We start from the raw sequence: 22,500 nt of genomic DNA, 5'->3' as shown, positions 1-22,500 counted from the left end.
CATGCCGAGTAATTTCATCATTCTCTGTCATGTAAACACATATATATATATATATATATATATATATATATATATAAATATATATATATATATATATATAAACATATATATGTACATATATATATATATATACATATATACATATATATATATATATAGATATATATATATATACATATATATATATATATATATATATACATATATATATATATATATATACATATATATATATATACATATATATATATATATATACATATATATATATATATACATATATATATATATACATATATATATATATACACATATATATATACATACACATATATATATATACACATATATATATACATACACATATATATATATACAAGTAGGGTAAGAATACTGATTCTGGCTCACTTTTCCCCATGTAAATGAATGGGGGATTTTCAGCGATTTATATTTTTTTCCCTAAAAATAAACCCCCTTTTTATCCCAAGGTATATTTATTTGTCTCCCCTTTTAACTTGGAGGTTGAACCTCATTGAATTGAACACCTGAGGGTTGAACAGCTCACTCATTGAACCTATAAAGATTTGTTCATTCTCAAATTCCTTCAATAGTTTAATTTTCTTTGCACAATAATCCCCATCTAAAATATTAACAAACAAAACATTTGAATCTTTATATTTTTTAAGATACCCCATTTGTGCCATTACGAAATGATAAACTTCTCTTAATGCTCTTGTTTGACCACCTCCTGAGCCACAGGTTATTTTTTGTTAAGCCCCGCCCACTTTTCTTTAAGCCCCGCCCACTTTTGTTAAGCCCCGCCCACTTTTCATAAGGTAATTTTTCTAAGCCACGCCCACTTTTCCTAAGCTCCGCCCACTTTTGCTAAGCTCCGCCCACTTTTCATAAGATATTTTTCTAAGCCCCGCCCACTTTTGCTAAGCTCCGCCCACTTTTCATAAGGTATTTTTTCTAAGCCACGTCCACTTTTCCTAAGCTCCGCCTACTTTTGCTAAGCCCCGCCCACTCTTACATCATTTCCAGTTCATCTCTGACTCACAAAGAAATCACTAGAAAATTACAGGATGTTATGGTTTTGAAAAATTTCCCAATGAAGGCTTGCCTAGGCTTGCCCAGGAATTTCCAAAGGAAACCACACCCACCAGTCTTTCTCTATAAAAGCTTCAAACCCAGGCTCCATTTTAAACATTTGTTCTTGCTGGCAATGGTGTTCTGTGTGCTTGTCTCAAACTCTCTGTCTTCTATGGAACTAAACCTTCAAGTTGATGAACTGGATTCAAACCTCTTATCTATTGAGGTAAGATTTTTTATTTTCCTATTTTCAAACTTTGATTGAAGCATACTCATTTAATAATTAAATAACTTAATTAATACATTATTATTTTCTCTCACAGGAAATTGTATCTGAAAATACTGCTTTTGCTACAACTTGGGGGAAATTGTTGGCTTGGTTGAAGACCTTGAGTGGGATGACTTTGGTGTTCCTTGGAACTCTCTGTCTTCTATGGAACTAAACCTTCAAGTTGATGAACTGGATTCAAACCTCTTATCTATTGAGGTAAGATTTTTTATTTTCCTATTTTCAAACTTTGATTGAAGCATACTCATTTAATAATTAAATAACTTAATTAATACATTATTATTTTCTCTCACAGGAAATTGTGTCTGAAATACGAAATGAAAATACTGCTTTTGCTACAACTTGGGGGGAAATTGTTGGCTTGGTTGAAGACCTTATGAGCGACCAAGACCCACAGAACGAGTTCGTCCTTGATGACCCAACCAAAGAGTTATACCTTGGAGACCAGCAAAATCCTGAAAAAGAGTTTTACAGCAATAGTACTCATTGTGAGTTATCAAGACAATACCCACTGAACAAGTTATACCTTGATGAGCCAGAATACAAGTTTTACCTTGGAGACTCACAAATTTTGAAAAAATCAGTAAATGAGTTCTGCCTTGATGGTTTAAATAACTACCTTGGAGACTCAGGAAAAGGGTTCTGCCAAGATGGTTCTAAATATGGGGTCTACCTTGGAGACTCACAAATTTTGAAAAATCAGTAAATGAGTTCTGCCTTGATGGTTTAAATAACTACCTTGGAGACTCAGGAAAAGGGTTCTGCCAAGATGGTTCTAAATATGGGGTCTACCTTGGAGACTCACAAATTTTGAAAAAATCAGTAAATGAGTTCTGCCTTGATGGTTTAAATAACTACCTTGGAGACTCAGGAAAAGGGTTCTGCCAAGATGGTTCTAAATATGGGGCCTACCTTGGAGACTCACAAATTTTGAAAAAATCAGTAAATGAGTTCTGCCTTGATGGTTTAAATAACTACCTTGGAGACTCAGGAAAAGGGTTCTGCCAAGATGGTTCTAAATATGGGGCCTACCTTGGAGACTCACAAATTTTGAAAAAATCAGTAAATGAGTTATCCTTAAGAGACTTTGTAAGTTGGTTTTACTTTGAATACTTGAAATGTGGGTTCTGGATTGATAACTCACAATGTGATACATATCTTGGAAACTCAACGGGAATGTGGTTATACCTTGAAGACTTGGAAAGTTGGGTTTATGTTGGACACTTGAAACTTTTTTGGGGGCTTTTATTTATTTATTTATTTATTTATTATTATTATTATTTTATTTATTTATATTTTGGAGACTTTTGGAGTTGCTATCACTCTTTAGGATCTAAACCTATCAAGAAAGTTCTTACTCCCTCTTTCTATGTCATCAAACCTGAAAGCCTTAAAAGACAGAATTGGAAGAAAAAAAAAAAAACGTAAAATATATATATATATATATAGGTGGAAATCTCATTTTGAAAAAGACTGTTGGGTGAGGATTGAGTTGGGGTTGAGATTTTGAATGTGAGGGTTGGGGTTGAGATTTTGAATGTGAGGGTTGGGACACACACACATACACACCAACAAACAAAGTTAAGCCTTGACTTCAGTTGAGGATTCTGTGTTTGGGGTTCACAGATCTAAGAACGTCCCCCTTGACACACATTATATACTGTTATACACCTCGGACTTGGCCCTCGAGTGTCCACAACGGTGTATAGTAGGAGGGAGTGAAGCGCCAACCTATTGCTCCCATTGCACACACACACACACACACACAAACAAAAGTTAAGCCTTGACTATTCAGTTGAGGATTCTGTGTTTGGGGTTCACAGATCTAAGAACGTCCCCCTTGACACACATTATATACTTGTCCCTCTAGTGTCCACAAAGGTGTATTATCTGCTTAGTTTTGTCTTTTGTAATTCCTGTGAATAAAATGAACCTAAAATCTCTTCCCCTTCCAAATCATATATTTTATAAGTCCAAGGAACTGTATCTATTACATCAACAATTTTAAAAAGTTCTTTCGTCCATCGTTCAGTAAAACCCTTTTCAAAATGAGATTTCCACCTATATATTCTTACGATATCACCAACTTTGAACTTAGGTTTTCTGACATTAATCTCTTTTTCATATTTTAATTTTGTAAATGTTTCTGATGGCTTCATATTCGTTGACGTGTGAATCGTGTCATACTTATCCACAATATCCTGAATAAAAGATAACCATTGTTGTGAACCGAGTTGTGTGAATTTTTTATATAGTCTCTCTTTTAAGGTACGATTAAAACGTTCAACAACAACTGCCTTCCCTTCATTAAAGGTACTGTATAATGTAATACTGTTATTTTTTAAAAAATTCATAAATGTCTTGTTATAAAACTCTCTACCCTCATCAGTCCACAATTTCTTAGGTTTTCTCTTACTTTTATTAAATATCTGTTGAAAAGCTAACATAAGAGTATTACCTGTTTTGTTTTTTAAAGGGACAACCCACGCATATCTACTCCTCAAATCAATAACGGTTAAAGCATACTTGTACCCCTTATCATTATTGAGTTCAATCAAATCAGCAGACCAGATATAATCAACTTCCTTGGAATAAACTTTCCTTCTCTGAAACTTTGTGAATATTGGTTTATGTAATTCATCAGCTAATTGCTCTTCAGTCTTAATGGCATCATTAGAGCCTATAAGTTTTTTGAATTTCCAAGTCCAAGTTTCAATTTAGCACTAATCATCTTCTTCACGATGAACCTATCAACTTTTTCTCTCAAGGTTGGATTTTGTATCAGAGACAAATTATACAACATTTCTCTATCGGCTTCATGCTTTTCTTCCAACGTTGTGGTATTCCCATAATCAATATCGTGTCTCATGCACACTTCATCAACTCTATTGATTGGTTTACTCCAGGATTTAGGATTGTCTGCCTCATCTAATCTTTTATCTAAGTTTGTGCCTGGACCACAGAAAGAATAACCTGGAAGATGTAATTCCCCTGGTATTCCAGTAGTTGTAAATTTACTTCCTGATAAAAACTTTTGTATATCTCCTCCGAGTTTGTGTTTGGAGATAAATTGATTTTTTTGAACCACACACCGAACATATACCTTTTTGTATAACCCTGTTATTTTTACTTTTAATATATGAAATATTTTTAGTATTAGTTTTCTTTTTACATTTGAGACAATAACTCATTTATTTATGAGAAAAATTCCTGCAGAGTGCAAAAACCTTTTTAGTTTCCAACATGCACATTTGAATCTTAATTTTTAAAACATAAAGAATCCTTAGAAATGCCTTCACTCTCTCCTCCATTTATTTAAGAAAAAACTTGAATTAAAATCCATATCTTGTCGATGCTAATAGTCTTGTCGAAAGTATTGCAAATAGACTTGTCAATTCTTTGTTTTCCTCCTCGGTGGGTTGAGTTATTTTCTGTAATACCACCAATCTTTTTGAATCTCACTGGTTTCCATATTTTGATATTTATTCATTCTCTCTCTTTCCTCCCTCTCTCTCTTCTCTCTTTCCTCCCTCTCTCTCTTCTCTCTTTCCTCCCTCTCTCTATTCTCTCTTTCCTCCTTCTCTCTCTTCTCCTTTTCCTCCTTCTCTCTCTTCTCCTTTTCCTCCTTCTCTTTCTTCTCCCTCTCTCTCTTCTCTCTTTCCTCCTTCTCTCTCTCTTCCCTCTCTTCTTCAACTCCTTCCTCATCCCTTACTATACTTGAATCGTTTACACCCCATAGAATATTATACATATATTCATCAGGATTTCTTGTTATTCCTGTATCCAAAATAATTTTTTTACAACAGGAAACCAATAAAATTTCTTTTGAATTTCTAAAAGAGCCTTACCTTTTCTTAACCTTATAATTTTTTCATTATTTAACATTCTAATTAAATCTAAAGTTGTCGGTTTATCAACATCAGCATAATGCCAATCTTTTATTGAAAATACCTCATTCTTATGTTGTAGAACATATTTATTAAAATACCGAATACCCTTTTCTTGAAGGTATGCTTGGACACAGAAATGATAATTTTCTTGAAGTCTTCTTGCTGTCATTTATGTATTAGAAATATATGTTAGAATAATATTATGGCACGAAACACCTCCCCATCTTCCCATAGTTAAATCATTTTGTATTTCCTTACTTATTATATATAATCCTGTTTTTTCTGTTTTCATGAGATAAACAAGGGCAAAACCATTATTATATTTACCCTTATTAAATTCTTTTATTTGTTGTTTACTAATCGTGGCTCCACAAAACTCATTCTCGATACCAAGTGGATAATATTCTTCCTTACGAGACTGATTTAATTGTTCCAGGTCTTCGAGGTTAATTTTAAATGACCAATTATACCCTAAATCATTCATATCATACCCCCATTGTTCTATTCTCATACAAACGATACGCCCTTCTTTATAAAAATTTATTTTAATTCGAACTGTGAATTCTGTATGACCTGGAGATAATATCAACACTTCTGTATCTTTAGAATACACAGCCGTTTTATTTAAGTATATATATTGTGATAAATCGCTTAATCTCACCAAGTCATTCGCGTCAGTCGGGCTTGGATAATTTTTTAATTTATAAACATTTTTCATGTTAATATTTTTGTTTATATTATATTTATGTCGTTCAGCCTGTGCCTTTGTATAATAATTTGATAAATCAATATCCAGTTCTTGAGATACACCAAAGATAGAACCATCTTTACCAACATAAGTCATTTATATTAGATTAAAAATAATATCATAAAATTTTTTATTTTTGTTGAGTTGAAATAACACATATAGACATAATTGACCACAACACTTGGAATTTAATTCTTGGACTTGAAATGTTTGATAAACACCATTCTGTAAGAATTTTATGACTTCAACAGGTGGTGGAAGACCAAAACTATCAAAATAATATTTGTCTTGACTATTAAAAATACAAACCCAATGAGAACCGTTCCCATCATTATCTTCTAAGTTCATAATAATATTCTTTGTATGTTTCGACACATTTGTTAATTCATCTCTCATACAAATAACCACATTATGAATTTTTAATTTCTTACAATATTTGGCAAGTTGTAAATTTGATGTTGTATTCTTTCCAAATTCTTTCAACCACTCATCAATGCTCATTTATTTATTAGAAAGATATAATCCATTACCTCTTTTCGTTAATTTTACACCTGCTTGTGCTATAGAAGAAAGCATATCTCCAACTAACAATCTCGCTTTATCAGGCAGACCTTCAAGTTTTTCAGCAAAATCTACAATTACACCACTTCCACTAATTTGTTTCTCCAACTCTTTGTTATGTCTTTCCAATTCTTTTTGAGCCTGGAGTTGAGCCTTCCTTTCGTTGGCAGTTTTGACCGCTGTTGAAATACCACCCGTCAATGCTCCAACCGCACTTAAACCAGCAAATAAAGGAATTAGAAATGGGAGAAATCCTCCACTCGTCTCTCTTATTGAATATTTTTTCAACATTGGTTTTGTCATTTTAATTTTAAGTGAGTCAGTGTCATTCAAGATTTTAACCTGTTCTCTTGTGAGCAAAACATCAATTCTTACTGCTCCTTTTCTCTGAATTGTATTAACGTTAATCGTACAAGGCTTTTGATTTTGAACACAAGATGATAGTTTATGAAGATTGATTTGATTAACATATACCCCAGTTGGTACTTTGCCACTCATTTATTTAACAAAAAAATTATGTGAGACTAATCATCACACCATTATCTGTATTAATCTGCAATTCTGTTTCTTCCAAAAGCAAACAATATGTATCAACTTCTTCACTCTCTCCTCTTTCAATGTATAGGGAAGTATCCACTCGATTAGACTTTATAGTTTCTTTTTGAGCGCTCAGGTCAAACGTATAGATTGTATACAAACTTTTAAATGCTGTCATATCCAAAATAGGTTCTTTATTTCCATTACTTTCACACACCTTTTGGTAAGACTTGTATGCTTCAGCAAAATCATTTTTTCCCAATTAATTTCCAATCTATCTCGTGGATAAAATGTTCCATCTAGAGAAACGCGAAGTTGTTTCACCTTAGCATTATCACTCAATGCATTATTCTTATCAGTTGCAGTATCACCATCTGGCTTTTTAAAAATCATCCACAGATATCGTGGCTTTCCTTCCAGAACACCCAAATTCCACGTGTAAGTAGTTTGATTGAGTTTAACGTGTTGACATCTTCTTTTGAGGTATGATACACTGAGTGGTCTCTTTGAGTTAAGTCTTCGATTCAACATCTCTTCTGTTTTAAGATTAGGAGTATATTCACTGATATACCAACTCATCTCCTCAATTACAAATTTATTCTGATCACCAAAAGCATTACCAACACCAAAAAGCAATCTATTTTCATTATCATTCCTTTGTAGTTGAAATCTAATTTTAAGACCATACAGAACTTTATCATAATCACAAAATCCAAATATACCTTTAAGAGGAACTGCCACAGTAAAACTATTTTCTGCTTTTGTATCATCATTATACATTCCTTTCCTTTGAATATATCCAGGGTCTGTGTTTGTTCCCGTTGACATATCAGGAATAAAACCTTCGACAGACCCCTTTCCCATTCTATCACTGAATGTATAGAGTGTAAATTTCATCATTTCAGATACAGCAGAGACATAATCAACCGCTTCAACTTCTTGTGTTCCAATATACAATCGCACACTATCAAACATTTTCCAGAAGAAATCATTTACAAGTGTAGCGTTTGTGTTATTCCCAGCCTTAGTGAATTTAAATTTACACAACAAGAAACTTTCGGAGAGATTCAAATAGGTTTGTTGATTATTTATTTCAAAACTTTTTGTACCATTTGTATTCCAGTCTGTTCCAGTTATTGCATTTACCTTGAAGTAATCTTCTTTTTTAGTGGAGTTTGAGATAATAATAGTATCATCCAAATCATAGATACTATCAATTGCTTCCATACTTGTATTTATTTAGGTAAAAAGATGTTAAAACTTTTGAAACCCTGATCCAAGTATTTGAATTATTTTCTGTCGTTCTTGGGGGGACAACTGAGTTTTACCTTTCTTAATTTCTTTTATTGCTTGTAATTTATGAGATTCTTTCTGAGCATCTTTTATACTCTTTACAGCACCTGCTACATTTCCCACAGCAGAAGCAGTTGAACCAATTAGGTCTTTATGTTTAAGAATAGTTGAACCAATACCCATGAGAGTATCAATTATCCCATCTCCTCTAAATTGATGTCCGACACCCCTTTGTCTCTTAGGTTTATAGTATCCTCTACCAAGATACATACCTTCACCCTTGTAGTGCGGGGAAAGGAACATCCCATCCCCTGTAATTATTTTATATTTTCCCAACTCGTGCTTCCTCACAATAACCATCGTATTTATTTATTGAAAAACTTCACGTAGGTGAATTCTGATGGATATAACTTCTCCATTAAAAGAGATCACACGATTATCTTGGTCGGTTATCCTAAAATTTACTCTGTGTATGGTTTTTCCTGACACAGGTAGATAAACCAAATTTTTAGGCTCCATATTGAATTTATAACCAATTGGGGTTGAGTATGCGCTGAATGAAAATATTGTATTTGTTTTTAATCCATCATTATAAGCACCATCAATCAAATCACAGTGAATTAACACCGAATTTATTCCTGAGGATATTTGAATGACATTATCACTGTAAAACGTCCCATTAGTTTCAATCTTTTTGAGGAGAAACCTAATAACTCTCTAAATGAATTATCAATTGTGAAATCAACCTTGTAGTTATTTTTAACTTTAATCGTTGATTTTGAAGTATGTTTTTGAATGTTTATAATAATATTTTTTGGTTCATCACCCTGTTCTTTCATAAGACGAGCAATTTCGGAAGATATTTGAGAAATCTCGTATGCTCCGGGTGAGACTGTTATCGTTTTGTATCCACTTCCCGGATTATAACTAAACTTGTCATTTTTCTCGGTTATATTAAATAAGGTATTATAAGTCTCCATGGACAATAAAGATGCCTCATATTCTTTTGTTGTGTCAAGTTGTAGTGGGTATGGGAATGAAGATGTGTGGTCGCTTGTTGTGAAATTAAAACTCAGGATTGTGCTTCTCATCTTATTTAATATGAGATAAAATGTCTTTATATTGAGATTTATTAATTATTTTCATGTTCATCAACTGGTCTAAAATGGCTGATGCTTCATTAAAACAATTGTTATTTCCAGCCTTCTTACTGCCGAACAACAATAACAGTCTATTAACTAATTGCGATGGGTCATTTGGAAGAAAACTAATACCTGAACCAAGGATACTTAAAGCCTGAATAATGTGTTTCTCCTTCTCATTCTTCCTACTTTTACCAGAAAGAATAACCTTATAATTTAGAGTGTTCAGCAAATCAATATATACTCTATCATCATTATTTTCCATATCCAATGGTTTATCAATATACTTTGATTCATCCCTCACAGTTGAACCTTGCCTTCCATCTTTTGTGAGAAGAAACATTAATCTCGGAGTTAGTTTAACAGGGGGTTGAGCAGAACTTAAGAACCTTAATTCATCATTAAATATCAATACCTTTTCTTGAACAAGAAGAAATATTGCTGGTTGTTCTGTTGGAATGAGTCCTGCTTTGGTTTTTGAATCCGCTGAATATTCATTGTTTTGAACAGCATTCACAATATAATCAGGGGTTGATTAATCTCTTCCAGTTGTTGAAATAAACCTTCATCATCATATTCTAATTCTCCTAAATGCTCTAATTCTTCCTCCGTCATTTGACTGAAATCTTTTAACATTTGAAGCTTTCTAGGAGTATATTCTACTGTGGGAACTGTGGAAACATCTTTCATTTTTCTTGGGAAGTTTTTAAAAGTGGTTTAAAAAATTTCTCTTGTTTTTTTCAAATGCTTCTTCGCCCGTTAGTTTCTGTCTGCGTTTCTTCTTTATGTCTTCCTGTTGTTTTACAACTTTTGAAACCAACTCTTGATGTTCCTTAAATCTTCTTGCTCTTTCTTTTGTATCCATTTATTTATTGTAAAATATCATTTAATGAATTGTAAAGATCAACAGGGAAATTTTCCTTTTCTTCATCATTCAAGTAGATGTGTTCAAATAAATCCTTTTCTTTAAATATTTCATCAAATTCTTTATTAACATTAATGCGAGTTGTAATTTCTTCTTCACTAATCCTTGCATCTCTGCTTTTCATACGTTTGTGTTGAGTTTCTTCATCAACATCAAAACCGAATGATAAAATCTTCACTCCGCTCAGATATTTAATAATTTGTCTCGTTCCTTCTGGATTAGTTTCTAATATCCCAACACCACCAGATTTTAGTTTCTTTAACTCACTCTTACAATGTGAATATTTTGTTGTACCAAGAGAAACCTCCTCAAATATTTGTCCTTCATTCCTCAATCGCATATGTTCCTCCACTGAAATATAGTGATAATCTTCACCTTTTACTTCTCCAGGTCTTATTACTCTAGTTGTTGTTGATACAATGCGTATCACGGGGTGTTTTTTAAGTAAATTTACAATATTCTCATTTGTACTACACAAGAACCTTGATTTATGAAAGTTTTTTCCAGAAGCAGATTTACCCACAAGATTTATAATAATAGTTGTCATTTATATATGTAATTGTTTATAAAACAAAAAATATATCCCTTAATATCTCATCTTGTTTCACAACAATATATTTATATTTTTCAGTCGTGTGCTTCATATAATCCTCAAATTTCTTTTTACTACATAATGTAGAACAATTATCTCTCCAAAAATTATTGATATCTATTGAATTTAACTTGAATAAAATAAAAGTATTAGCATTGTTTCTGATGGAACGACGAGGAAGTTGAAAGTACGATTGACTAAGATAAATACAATTACAAGAAGAATGTCTCCCTCTTGTGTAGTAGCTGTCCATTACCGTTTGGTTTCTCTCATTAACACAATCATCAAAGATAACGAGGTTCTTTTGATTTATCCAAATCTTGGGGAGACGGTATATCATCCGTATTATCACTAAGAATACAAGTTATAAGATTTGATTTCTTTTTACATCTCTGTGTATCACAAAATAGTTGAATTATATCTTCAATGTTATAATCATTTAGGTTTTTTGACGTTTAAATAAACCTATTATATCTTCTTTTGAAGACCAGCATTAAAACCTTGTGAGAGTAGTTGATACTCTGGTTGAAAACTCGACTTTGTGAAAATTATTAAATTATCATAATCTAAAAAGTTGGGAGTGAGGAGCATTTTTAAAAGTAAGCAGGTTTTTCCACATCCACTTGAACCAACTATGAGACATCTTAATGAATTTGGGAGATTTTTATGGTTGTTAAATTTTATCTTATTTTCCCAAATAGGTAAAAAATCATTCATTTATATATTTGAAAAACAGGTTATTTAATTTATTATTGGCTTTTTAGAAACTCTATATTTTATCCTAAGTTCAGGTTTAATTTCAAGATAATCCATTATTTTATTTATACAATATCTTGTGTTGATATTTCCCTGAAAATTACATCCATGAATAATATACAACAACAATCCTTTGAACATTTCTCTTATACGTTCAGTTTCTTCCCTTGTAAGGAAAGGTGTGTTATCATCCTCATACTTTACATTCATTTCTCTAATCAATCTTGTAAAGTAATTCATTTTTGGTGTAAATCTAAAAGAATTATTTTCCTTTTTATATTTTTTATTATCATTAATTAGAAGATAATCACAGAATATACATTGTTTATAGGCTTTTGACTCTGTGTTTAATCCCGTCTTTCACACGCAGGACAATTCTCAAATTTGTCATATGGAGAATCAGGAAAGTCTAGCATATTTATAAAGTAAAACTTTACTTAAACTGAAATTCATCTATACTTTCAGTTGTATATTACCATCGATATCGATATACTTTTTTTTCATTATCAGATTCAACGACAACATTTTTTATATTAAAGGTAATTTTAAAATTATCGTTAACTACTATTGAACGAAATGTCATTTCACCTGATATATTAACATCCTTTATTTCATCAAGATTTACATCTTTAGGGTTGTTGAAAAAAATACAAATTTCTCCTTGCATATTACAGATGGTCTTATCTTTTCTTTCTAAAGCTTCATCCATAAGGTTTTTGTTCTTTGATACTTTTTCTTGTTTCATTGCTTTTTCTAGTTTTGAATATATTACTAGAAGGAGAGGAGAAACTTTTGTTAGAGATACTTTAATTGATGTTCTACCAGGTATACTAAAAGCCCTTCCACTGAAGGAAATTGAAGAACTCATATTATTTACCATAATAGTTTTTATCCAATAGTTGTTATATTTATCTTTGTTCAATTTTACATCCTTGACATATTTCTCAGTATCTTTAACAGATGAAGAGATTGATTGAAACTTGTCTTTTGTGTCTTGAAACATTGTATTTATTAAGTGAAAAAGTTGGAGGATAAAATGTTTTTAAGCACAGATTCACCTATAAATTAAACGAAATTTTCATCAAGAAAATTTTAGTTCAAGCAAAGTTTTATTCTATAAATATGGTGAATACAACGTACTGCGATGTTTGTAATCACGAATATAAACATTATAGAAAACACCTCCGAACCAACAAACACACATTTAATCTATTTCATCAAATATCTCCTCTTGAGTTGGAAAGAAAACATTGTGATATCTGTTCAAAGGATGTTTTGAAGAGTAGTTATAATCAACATCTTCAATCACAAAAACACAAGAAAAATGAGTTTAAAGTAAAGGGAGACTATTATATTAAAAACACTGATGAGGCATTTAAAGGGCATATAAAAATAAGGATTTTTCAATTTGGAGAACCCGGTCCATCATCAATAGCTGAATCAATTGAAATAGTGAAACCCGATGTTGAAAAATTTATTAAAAAGACATTAAAAGAAATAAAAACTTTAAAGTTTTATATGGGAGTGAAAATGAATATGAAAAGACAAGATGAAGAACAAACTCCTTATATGAGAACAGATCTTCATTTTATAACATCATTTCAAGATTTTTTGAATAGTGGGGTTTATGAAGAACTATCAAGACAAGAGGAGGATGTTGATAATACAGTGGTAGGAAGTGGATTCAATATTAAAAAAATCATCTTTTTAGATATACACATTCTAAAATCAAACCCTCTTAAAGCTTCTTCTTATATTGAATTACCAAAAGAAATAAAACTAAAGAAGGCAGTTGTTAATATTAAGAACAATGATAATAAATGTTTTCTCTGGTCTGTTCTTGCTCACTTACATCCACCAAAATGTAATTCAGAAAGAGTAAAACAATATATGAAATATGAGAATACCTTGGACATTAAAGATTTTAAATTCCCAATGCCACTAACAGATATTCCTAAATTTGAGAAAAAGAATAATCTTTCTATTAATGTATATGGATTAACGGATACAAACAAAGTTCAAATATTAAAAATTTCAAACAACTATAAAAATGAAGAAACACACATTGACCTTTTATATTTTAGTGTTGGAAAGAATTCACATTACACATACATCAATAATTTATCAAGATTAATCTCTTCTCAGGTATTCAGAACAGCAAACAAAATATATCCTTGTAAGCGATGTCTTAATTCATTTCATACAAAAGAACGATTAGAACAACATTCAAAATATTGTAGTAATCATAAATCAGCTGTAATTACAATGCCTAAACCTGGTGAAAAGATTTATTTTGAAGATTATAATAAATCTATCATGCACCCATTTGTGATATACGCTGATTTTGAATGTATCCTTAAAAGATAAATACTGCTTCTCCTAATCCAAAAGAACCATATACAAATAAATATCAAAAACATATTCCTTGTGGTTTTTGTTATTATATCAAATCATCTGTTGGAGAAAAGTATAACAAACTTGAACATTATCGTGGAAAAAATGCTTCACAAGAGTTTGTAAAACGATTAGAAAAGGATTGTATAAGACTCACTAAATTAATGAAAGAAACAAATGAACCGATGAAATTAACCAAAGAAGAAAAATTAGAATTTAGAATGAACAATATCTGTCATATTTGTGAGGGGGAAATTAAGGAGTTTAAAGTTAGAGACCATTGTCATCTTACTGGTAAATATAGAGGTCCCGCTCATTCCTGTTGTAATCTTAATTATAAATTACCTTCTTTTATTCCAGTCTTTCTTCACAACAGCGCCAACTATGATACACATCTATTTATAAATGAACTTTCAAAAACACCAGGGAATATTTCTGCTATAACAAACACAAGTCAAAAGTATATTTCATTTTCAAAAATGATATTCACAAAACCTATAACTCGTATTAGGTTTTTAGATTCTTACAAGTTTATGGGAACACCACTAGCCTACCTCGCATCAAATCTAAGCTCCACGGACTCTTTTCCAAATCTTAATTCATTCTTTCCAAAAGAGGAAATTCTCACTAAAGAGGAAATTCAGATTAAAGAGAGAATTCAAAGTAAAGAGGAAATTCTAATTATAAAGAAAATTCGAACTAAAGAGGAAATTCAGATTAAAGATGAAATTCTGATTAAAGAAGGAATTCTTACGAGAGAGGAAATTCAAACAAGGAATGAAATTCAAAGTAAAGAGAAAATTCTTACAAGTAAGGGAATTTATCCTTATGATTATATGGATTCATTTATGAGATTTAAAGAAACACAACTTCCTTCAAAAGAAAGTTTCTATAATAACCTTTATGAAGAAGAGATAAGTGATAAGGAATATAAACACGCACAAGAAATATGGAAAATATTTAAGATAAAGAACCTTGGAGAATATCATGATTTATATCTAAAAACAGATGTTTTATTGTTAGCTGATGTGTTTGAAGCTTTTAGATCACTCTGTCATAATAAAAATTGTTATGGATTAGACCCTGCCCACTATTTCACAGCTCCTGGTTTAGCTTGGAGTGCAATGTTGAAAATGACAAAACAAGATATAGATTTAATCAGTGATGTTGATATGCTTTTGATGATTGAGAAGTCCAAGAGAGGTGGAATATCACAAGTATGTTCAAAAAGATATGCTAAAGCAAATAATAAATATCTTCCAAATTATAATAGTGAAAAAGATAGTAATTATTTGATGTATTTTGATGCTAATAATTTGTATGGATGGGCAATGTCTCAATCTCTGCCTTATGGTAAATTAGAGTGGGTGGAAGAAAAGGATTATGAAAAGGCTTTGATGAATATTGTTATTTCTTCTCAAGAGGAATTGAATGACGAAGAAGAAGGTTATTATTTTGAAGTTGATTTGAGGTACCCGAGTGATCTTCATAATAAGCATAAAGATCTTCCTTTTGCATGTGAGAAAGAAACTCCAAAGAAAGAATGGTTAAGTGATTATCATAAAAGTTTTAATATTAAAGGTAAATCAACAGAAAAGTTATTAACAACATTCTATGATAAAGAGGGATATGTTTTGCATCAGAGAAGCTTAAAACAGTTTTTGAGAGAAGGATTGAGAGTAGCTAAAATTCATAGAGTTTTAAAATTTAAACAAAGTCCTTGGGTGAAAAAGTATATTCAATTCAATACAGATATGAGAGCAAATACAAAAGTAAAATTTGAAGGGGACTTTTATAAATTAATGAATAATGCTGTATTTGGAAAGACTATGGAAAATGTTAGAAACAGACAAAACATTAGATTCGCAACATCTTGGAAAGAAGCTTCGAGATTGATAAATAAACCAAGTTTTGAGAGAGAAGAGGTTTTTTCAGAGAACTTTTCTGCAATTCATATGAAAAAGGAAAGTATTGTAATGGATAAACCAATTTATATTGGAACAGCAGTTCTTGATTTATCAAAGATATTGATGTATGATTATTTGTATAATGACTTAAAGAAAGAGTATGGTGAAAATGTTTCATTGTTGTATATGGATACTGATAGTTTTATCTTAGATATAAAAACTGATGATGTTTATGAAGATATGAAGAAAAATATTGGAGTATATGATACAAGTAATTTCAGCAAGAAGAGTGAGTTATTTTCCAAAAAGAATGAAAAGGTTATTGGTAAGTTTAAGGATGAGTTGGGTGGAAAAGTAATGAGTGAGTTTATTGGATTGAGAGCAAAGGCATATGCTTATAAGTATGGTGAACAGATTGATAAGAGGTTAAAGGGAATAAAGAAATATGTAATAAAGAAATCAATAACTTTTAGAAATTATTATAATTGTTTGATGAATAAGAAAGAAGAATATAGGAAAATGAATACAATAAGAAGTTATAAACATAACATATATAGTGAAGAAGTAAATAAAAAGGCATTAGGAGCCTTTGATGATAAGAGATTTATTTTAGATAATGGAATAGATTGTGTTCCATATGGATATTGTATGATAGAGTGTATAAAATAGATTATGTTTTAACGATGGGAAGATGGGTTAGGGTTTTTAAGGGCTACCGCGTTTTTTCACAATATATAAATGGTTAAACCAAGTATTAATCAAACTAAAGAGTGGAGAAAATCTCAGTCTTGGTATATAAATGGAAAACATAATGAATGTGAAACATATCAAATAAGTCTTATTGAAAAAATAACTAAAACAAAGGTAAATAAAACAAATAAGCGAATTAATTTAAAAACTAGTAAGTTAGAGGATGTAAAGAAAAAAATGAATATCCTTGAATGGACTGAAAACTTTGATGGTTATCAATTGAACAATGAAAAAACAATTTACTATAATCTCAAAATGATATGTGGCTCAGGAGGTGGTCAGATGAGAGCATTAAGAGAAGTTTATCATTTCGTAATGGCACAAATGGGGTATCTTAAAAAATATAAAGATTCAAATGTTTTGTTTGTCAATATTTTAGATGGGGATTATTGTGCAAAGAAAATTAAACTATTGAAGGAATTTGAGAATGAACAAATCTTTATAGGTTCAATGAGTGAGCTGTTCAATTCAATGAGGTTCAACCTCCAAGTTAAAAGGGGAGACAAATAAATATACCTTGGGATAAAAAGGGGATTTATTTTTAGGGAAAAAAAATATAAATCGCTGAAAATCCCCCATTCATTTACATGGGGAAAAGTGAGCCAGAATCAGTATTCTTACCCTACTTATACATATATACATATATATATACATATATATATATATATATATATATATATATATATATATATATATATATATATATATATATATATATATATATATAGTTACGGATTTTAGAAACCGGTCTGATGAATGCATTCACACATCCAGGTCCTCAGACAATTATTTCCTTAAATGCATGTTCAGATTATCCCCATCCCCAGGTCTAATGGAATCTTAGATGTGATGCGTTGAGAAGGGTAAAGGATAGATCCCCTCTCTTATGGGAAGCTTTTTTCGTTATGACTGAGACGTTCACACACATTTCTTTCACGAGCTCTGAAGTCCGCCCTCATTTTTTCCTCAGCAACATTCTTTTGCGAGCTCCGACGCCTGCCTTTTTTGAGATCACGGGTCGTCATGGTAACCGTGTCCCGTTGGGGCGGGGTGAGCTTGGGCGGACGGCACCCCGCGGAGATGGCCCGGGAATATAAAAACGAGCGAGAGAAAGCTTGAGGTACGTTCTGTGAGGAGAGACGTTCTGTGATGAGAGACGTTCTGAGATATAAAAAAGTCAGGAAAAAGCGAGAGGGACGTTCTGAGAAGAGAGAGACATTCTGAAGAGAAAGAGATACGTTCTTAAGAGAAAAAGTCTGAGGAGAAAAAGTCCAGAGAGGAAAAAGCAAAGGGCGAGAGAAGCGACCAAGAAGTGGGTGTCTAACCAGCGCCGAAGAGACAATTCACCCTTCCAGTGCTTCGGCAAGCGAGCGTGTGGGTATGAGCAGTGCCGCCAACAAGTGAGGCATTCTCACTTGGGTCGATCACCAACAACACCAGGGTCTAAACCCATGACGGACGATCTCGGTGCCCTCCTGACGTCGACTGGCGTTCAAGGCTGCCCCACGAGAGGGTGCATGGTAAAGCAGGGTGCTGGTGACAGACGTGACATGCACGCACGCATTTTCAGGACGTTTTCGTTTCACGGTTTTCTGGTGAACGAGATGATTCTCCCCCTCCCCTCCCCCGAATGATCTGCTGGGTACCCTTGTCTATGTTTAGCTGTAAGTCAACCCCCGATAAGCATCTGCTCTTTGTCTCTTTCCTGGCATTTTGATTGATTTTGATTTGAAATTCTATATTTACCTCAGCAAATAAAAAGTTATTTTTATTTATTTATTTTATTATTCATAAATTCTTTGTCAATTTCCAACCTGTCTGTGTTTGTCCTTTCCTTCTATTGGTTTAGCATTGTTCGAACCGAGATAGACTGGGAGGTAATTACCACAGATTCGACCAAAAAATCGTCGGCACGCACCACCGGTTAAAACGCTTGACCGCCCTAATTAAAATCTAATCAGATAATGTTGGTGCTTTGCCGAGGGCGCACTCCCCGCTCAGGTAACCACGTGACCTCTAGTTAAACGGAATAATTAGACGGTGGACACTGGAACTCGTGGTTGACTGGGTGGCTTTCGTGGTTTTAAAACAACCCACGAACCATAACGTTAATTGTGAGTGGTGGCCCCAGGTCCGGCTCTACCGAGGACAACCAGGGATTAATCACCCCTGAGTGACAAGCTGGTGTCTCAGTATCCGTGACCGCAACAATATATATATATATATATATATATATATATATATATATATATATATATATATATATATATATATATATATATATATATATATATATACACATACATACACAGCTCTGGAAAAAATTTAGAGACCTCTGCAAAATTATCAGTTTTTCTGGTTTTACTATTTATTGGTATGTGTTTGAGTAAAATGAACATTTTTGTTTTATTCTATAAACTACTGACAACATTTCTCCCAAATTCCAAATAAAAATATTGTCATTTCGAGTATTTATTTGCAGAAAATGACAACTGGTCAAAATAACAACAAAGATTCAGTGTTTTCAGACCTCAAATAATACAAACAAAACAAGTTCATATTCATTTTTAAACAACACAATACTAATGTGTTAACTTAGGAAGAGTTCAGAAATCAATATTTTATGGAATAACCCTGATTTTCAATCACAGCTTTCATGCGTCTTGGCATGCTCTCCACCAGTCTTTCACATTGCTGTTGGGTGTCTTTATGCCACTCCTGGCGCAAAAATTCAAGCATCTCGGCTTTGTTTGATGGCTTGTGACCATCCATCTTCCTCTTGATCACATTCCAGAGGTTTTCAATGGGGTTCAGGTCTGGAGATTGGGCTGGCCATGACAGGGTCTTGATCTGATGGTCCTCCATCCACACCTCGATTTTCCTGGCTGTGTGGCATGGAGCATTGTCCTGCTGGAAAGAACAATCCTTAGAGTTGGGGAACATTGTCAGAGCAGAAGGAAGCAGGTGTTCTAACAGGACAACCTTGTACGTGGCTTGATTCATGAGTCCTTCACAAAGACAAATCTGCCCGATTCTAGCCTTGCTGAAGCACCCCCAGATCATCACAGATACTCCACCAAATTTCACAGTGGGTGCAAGACACTGTTGCTTGTAGGCCTCTCCAGGTCTCCGTCTAACAATTAGACGACCAGGTGTTGGGCAAAGCTGAAAATTGGACTCATCAGAGAAGATGACCTTACTCCAGTCTTCTACGGTCCAATCCTTATGGTCTTTTGCAAACCTCAGCCTGGCTCTTCTTTGCTTCTCATTGATGAAGGGCTTTTTTCTAGCTTTGCACAACTTCAGCCCTGCCCCTAGGTCCTAGGAGCCTGTTTCGAACCGTCCTTGCCGTGCACTTCACCTCAGCTGCCGTTTGCCATTCTTTTTGTAGGTCACTTGATGTCATCCTACGGTTGTTGAGTAACATTCAAATGAGTTGGCGGTCATCCCGGTCAGTGGAAAGTCATTTTCACCCTCTGCCAGTCTGTGGCTTTGTTGTCCCCAATGTCTGCTGCTTGACCTTGTTCTTATGAACCGCCGTCTTTGAAATTTTAAGGATGGAAGCAACGTGACGCTCACTGTATCCCTCTGCCAGTAAAGCCAGAATTGAACCCTTCTTTTCCTCACTCAAAACTTTTCTTTTCAACTCTTTTGGCATGGTCAATAGTTATTTTTTTGATTCCAATTACTTTCGAGGTACAACGAGCACTGTTTTTGCCATCCAGCTGGTCCTATTGCAAGAGGATAGTGATGACCACAGCAGTGGTTTTTATACTTTTCCTTGTTAAATAAGATTTGGTTCAGGTGATCACCTAATCAGTACCTCACTAAGTAGAATGTGTGCCTGTGTTGGAATTCAACAGACACTGGAATGGACTGGCTGCCATACATGGAGAGATGCTGATTTAAATTTTTTTTAGAGTGGTCTCTTATTTTTTTTCCAGAGCTATATATATTGTTACGAATTTCGCCCGCCCGGCGTGCGATCGGCCACGCAACTCGAATCGCGACGCGTCGCCCACCGGAACAGACAATTCGGTCGTGACCTTCCTGAAACTACCGCCAAGGAGCTATCCACGGGTGGGGGTTTAACCTCATCACAACCCAGTCCGCATTCTACCCATGCGAAATAGGGTGAATCGCCGAATGTCGATATACCTAAGTACCCGCGCGGGTAGCGTACCGAGGAGTTGTACCACGCCACAGGTCGACTCCGGACACGACCCGCTTAAGCGACTCGTTCCGTGCTGCAGGGATAACCGAGCGGAGTTATCGTCGACCTCCACGTTTCGTGATTATTTATTGGGTATCTACACCCACTACCAATCCCTTACGTGATGCAAGATGGAACTTTCAAACGAAGGAAAGGACGCAACAAAACGGGAAACAGTTCAACAAGCAAGCACTTTATTTCACACACACACACACACACACACACACACACACACACACACACACACACACACACACACACACACACACACACACACACACACACGGAAAGCAGGTATTTACAGTAAAACAAAAATGCACATATAACAGTCAAAGCAAGAACAATACGCAGAGTTAAAACCGAATACAGCAATGTACAAGCACTTATACGGGTTTACTTAATAGACTGGCGCCACACACATACATTTACACCAAAAGCAAAGAAAATAGAAGCCACCCTCACAGGCAAGGAGGCAGGCAGGTCCGTGGACCAAATGAACGTGGGCCCTGGGTGATCGGCCAGGTCCACGAGACCGAAGGGGTCTTACCCGCGCCCTCGTAGTGCGATGGCGGGCTAGCCGCAATGTCCGCGTAACACGCCTGACTCCGTGCCCCTGGTATGGTCGGTGAGCTCCTCCAGGCGTGCGTTGCGCAGGCACGTGTTGGTCGGTCGACACCACGGTTGGGGCGGGGAGCGGACGGGGTTACCGGCGCTATCTCAGCGCGGATGGGGGAAATTGTTGATGCTTGGGGTGGGAAGAGGGGAATGGCGGACGCTCCGTCCCGCTAGTGGGGTCTCGGGACCGCACCGACCCCGGCAAACTCTCGCCCCTGAGTCCTCTTCTGCGTCCCTGCTCCACTCCGCGACTCGTCCCTCGACCTCTACTCCGAGCTCCATCCCCTTCGCTGTCCGATCCCCGCAAACACACGACACAGACTCCACGACTTCCGACTAGCGCCACTTTCTGCACCCCTTTCTGCACCCCACATCGACCTCCATCTTTACTCGACGAGCGCCACTTTCTGCACCCCCTTTCGGCACACCCTTTCTGCACACACGAGCTGCATTGTGCTCACGTCGTTATCGACCGGGGGAGGAGCTTGTATGCAGATTCACGGATCAAAACGCACTTGGAGGCGGGGCCACGCCACCCGACGTTCAGCCATTGGTCGGACAAAAAGGGGCGTGAGCCTCCCCTGATCCGATTTCCTCTCCTAAAAGGAACGCATTCACAGCGGGTTCGGAGGCGGGGCCATGCCACCCGATGCTCAGTCATTGGATGGAAGAAAAGGGGCGTGAAGCCTTCCTGATCCGCTTCTCCTCTCCCGAAAGACATCCATTTGGACTCGCGGCTCGACGCGTTCGGCACCAATTACCGAACGCGCCCTGGACAGCATGACGTTCGGTGTTG

General features: G+C 34.6%; 2 protein-coding genes and 1 long non-coding RNA gene across 3 annotated transcripts in view; 1 reads left to right on the top strand and 2 right to left on the bottom strand.

The window, feature by feature from the left end:
- ECD (ecdysoneless cell cycle regulator) overlaps nt 1-22,500 on the bottom strand; it is a 464,207-nt gene that overhangs the window by 201,198 nt on the left and 240,509 nt on the right. The window lies entirely within an intron of this gene.
- Nucleotides 1-22,500, bottom strand: part of LOC147026747 (G protein-regulated inducer of neurite outgrowth 2-like) — a 137,019-nt gene that overhangs the window by 39,994 nt on the left and 74,525 nt on the right. The window lies entirely within an intron of this gene.
- Nucleotides 1,172-2,060, top strand: LOC147026748 (uncharacterized). The gene is made up of 3 exons (XR_015057940.1): nt 1,172-1,318; nt 1,416-1,579; nt 1,677-2,060. It is a non-coding gene; the product is annotated as an uncharacterized LOC147026748 (long non-coding RNA).

The sequence above is a fragment of the Eptatretus burgeri genome, chromosome 5 (genome assembly GCF_056783735.1).
Source record: "Eptatretus burgeri isolate ZD-2024b chromosome 5, Ebu_testis_v1, whole genome shotgun sequence".
Taxonomy (NCBI): Eukaryota; Metazoa; Chordata; class Myxini; order Myxiniformes; family Myxinidae; genus Eptatretus; species Eptatretus burgeri.
The sequence above is the reverse complement of the archived record's forward strand: the minus strand, read 5'-3'. Positions and strand labels throughout refer to the sequence as shown.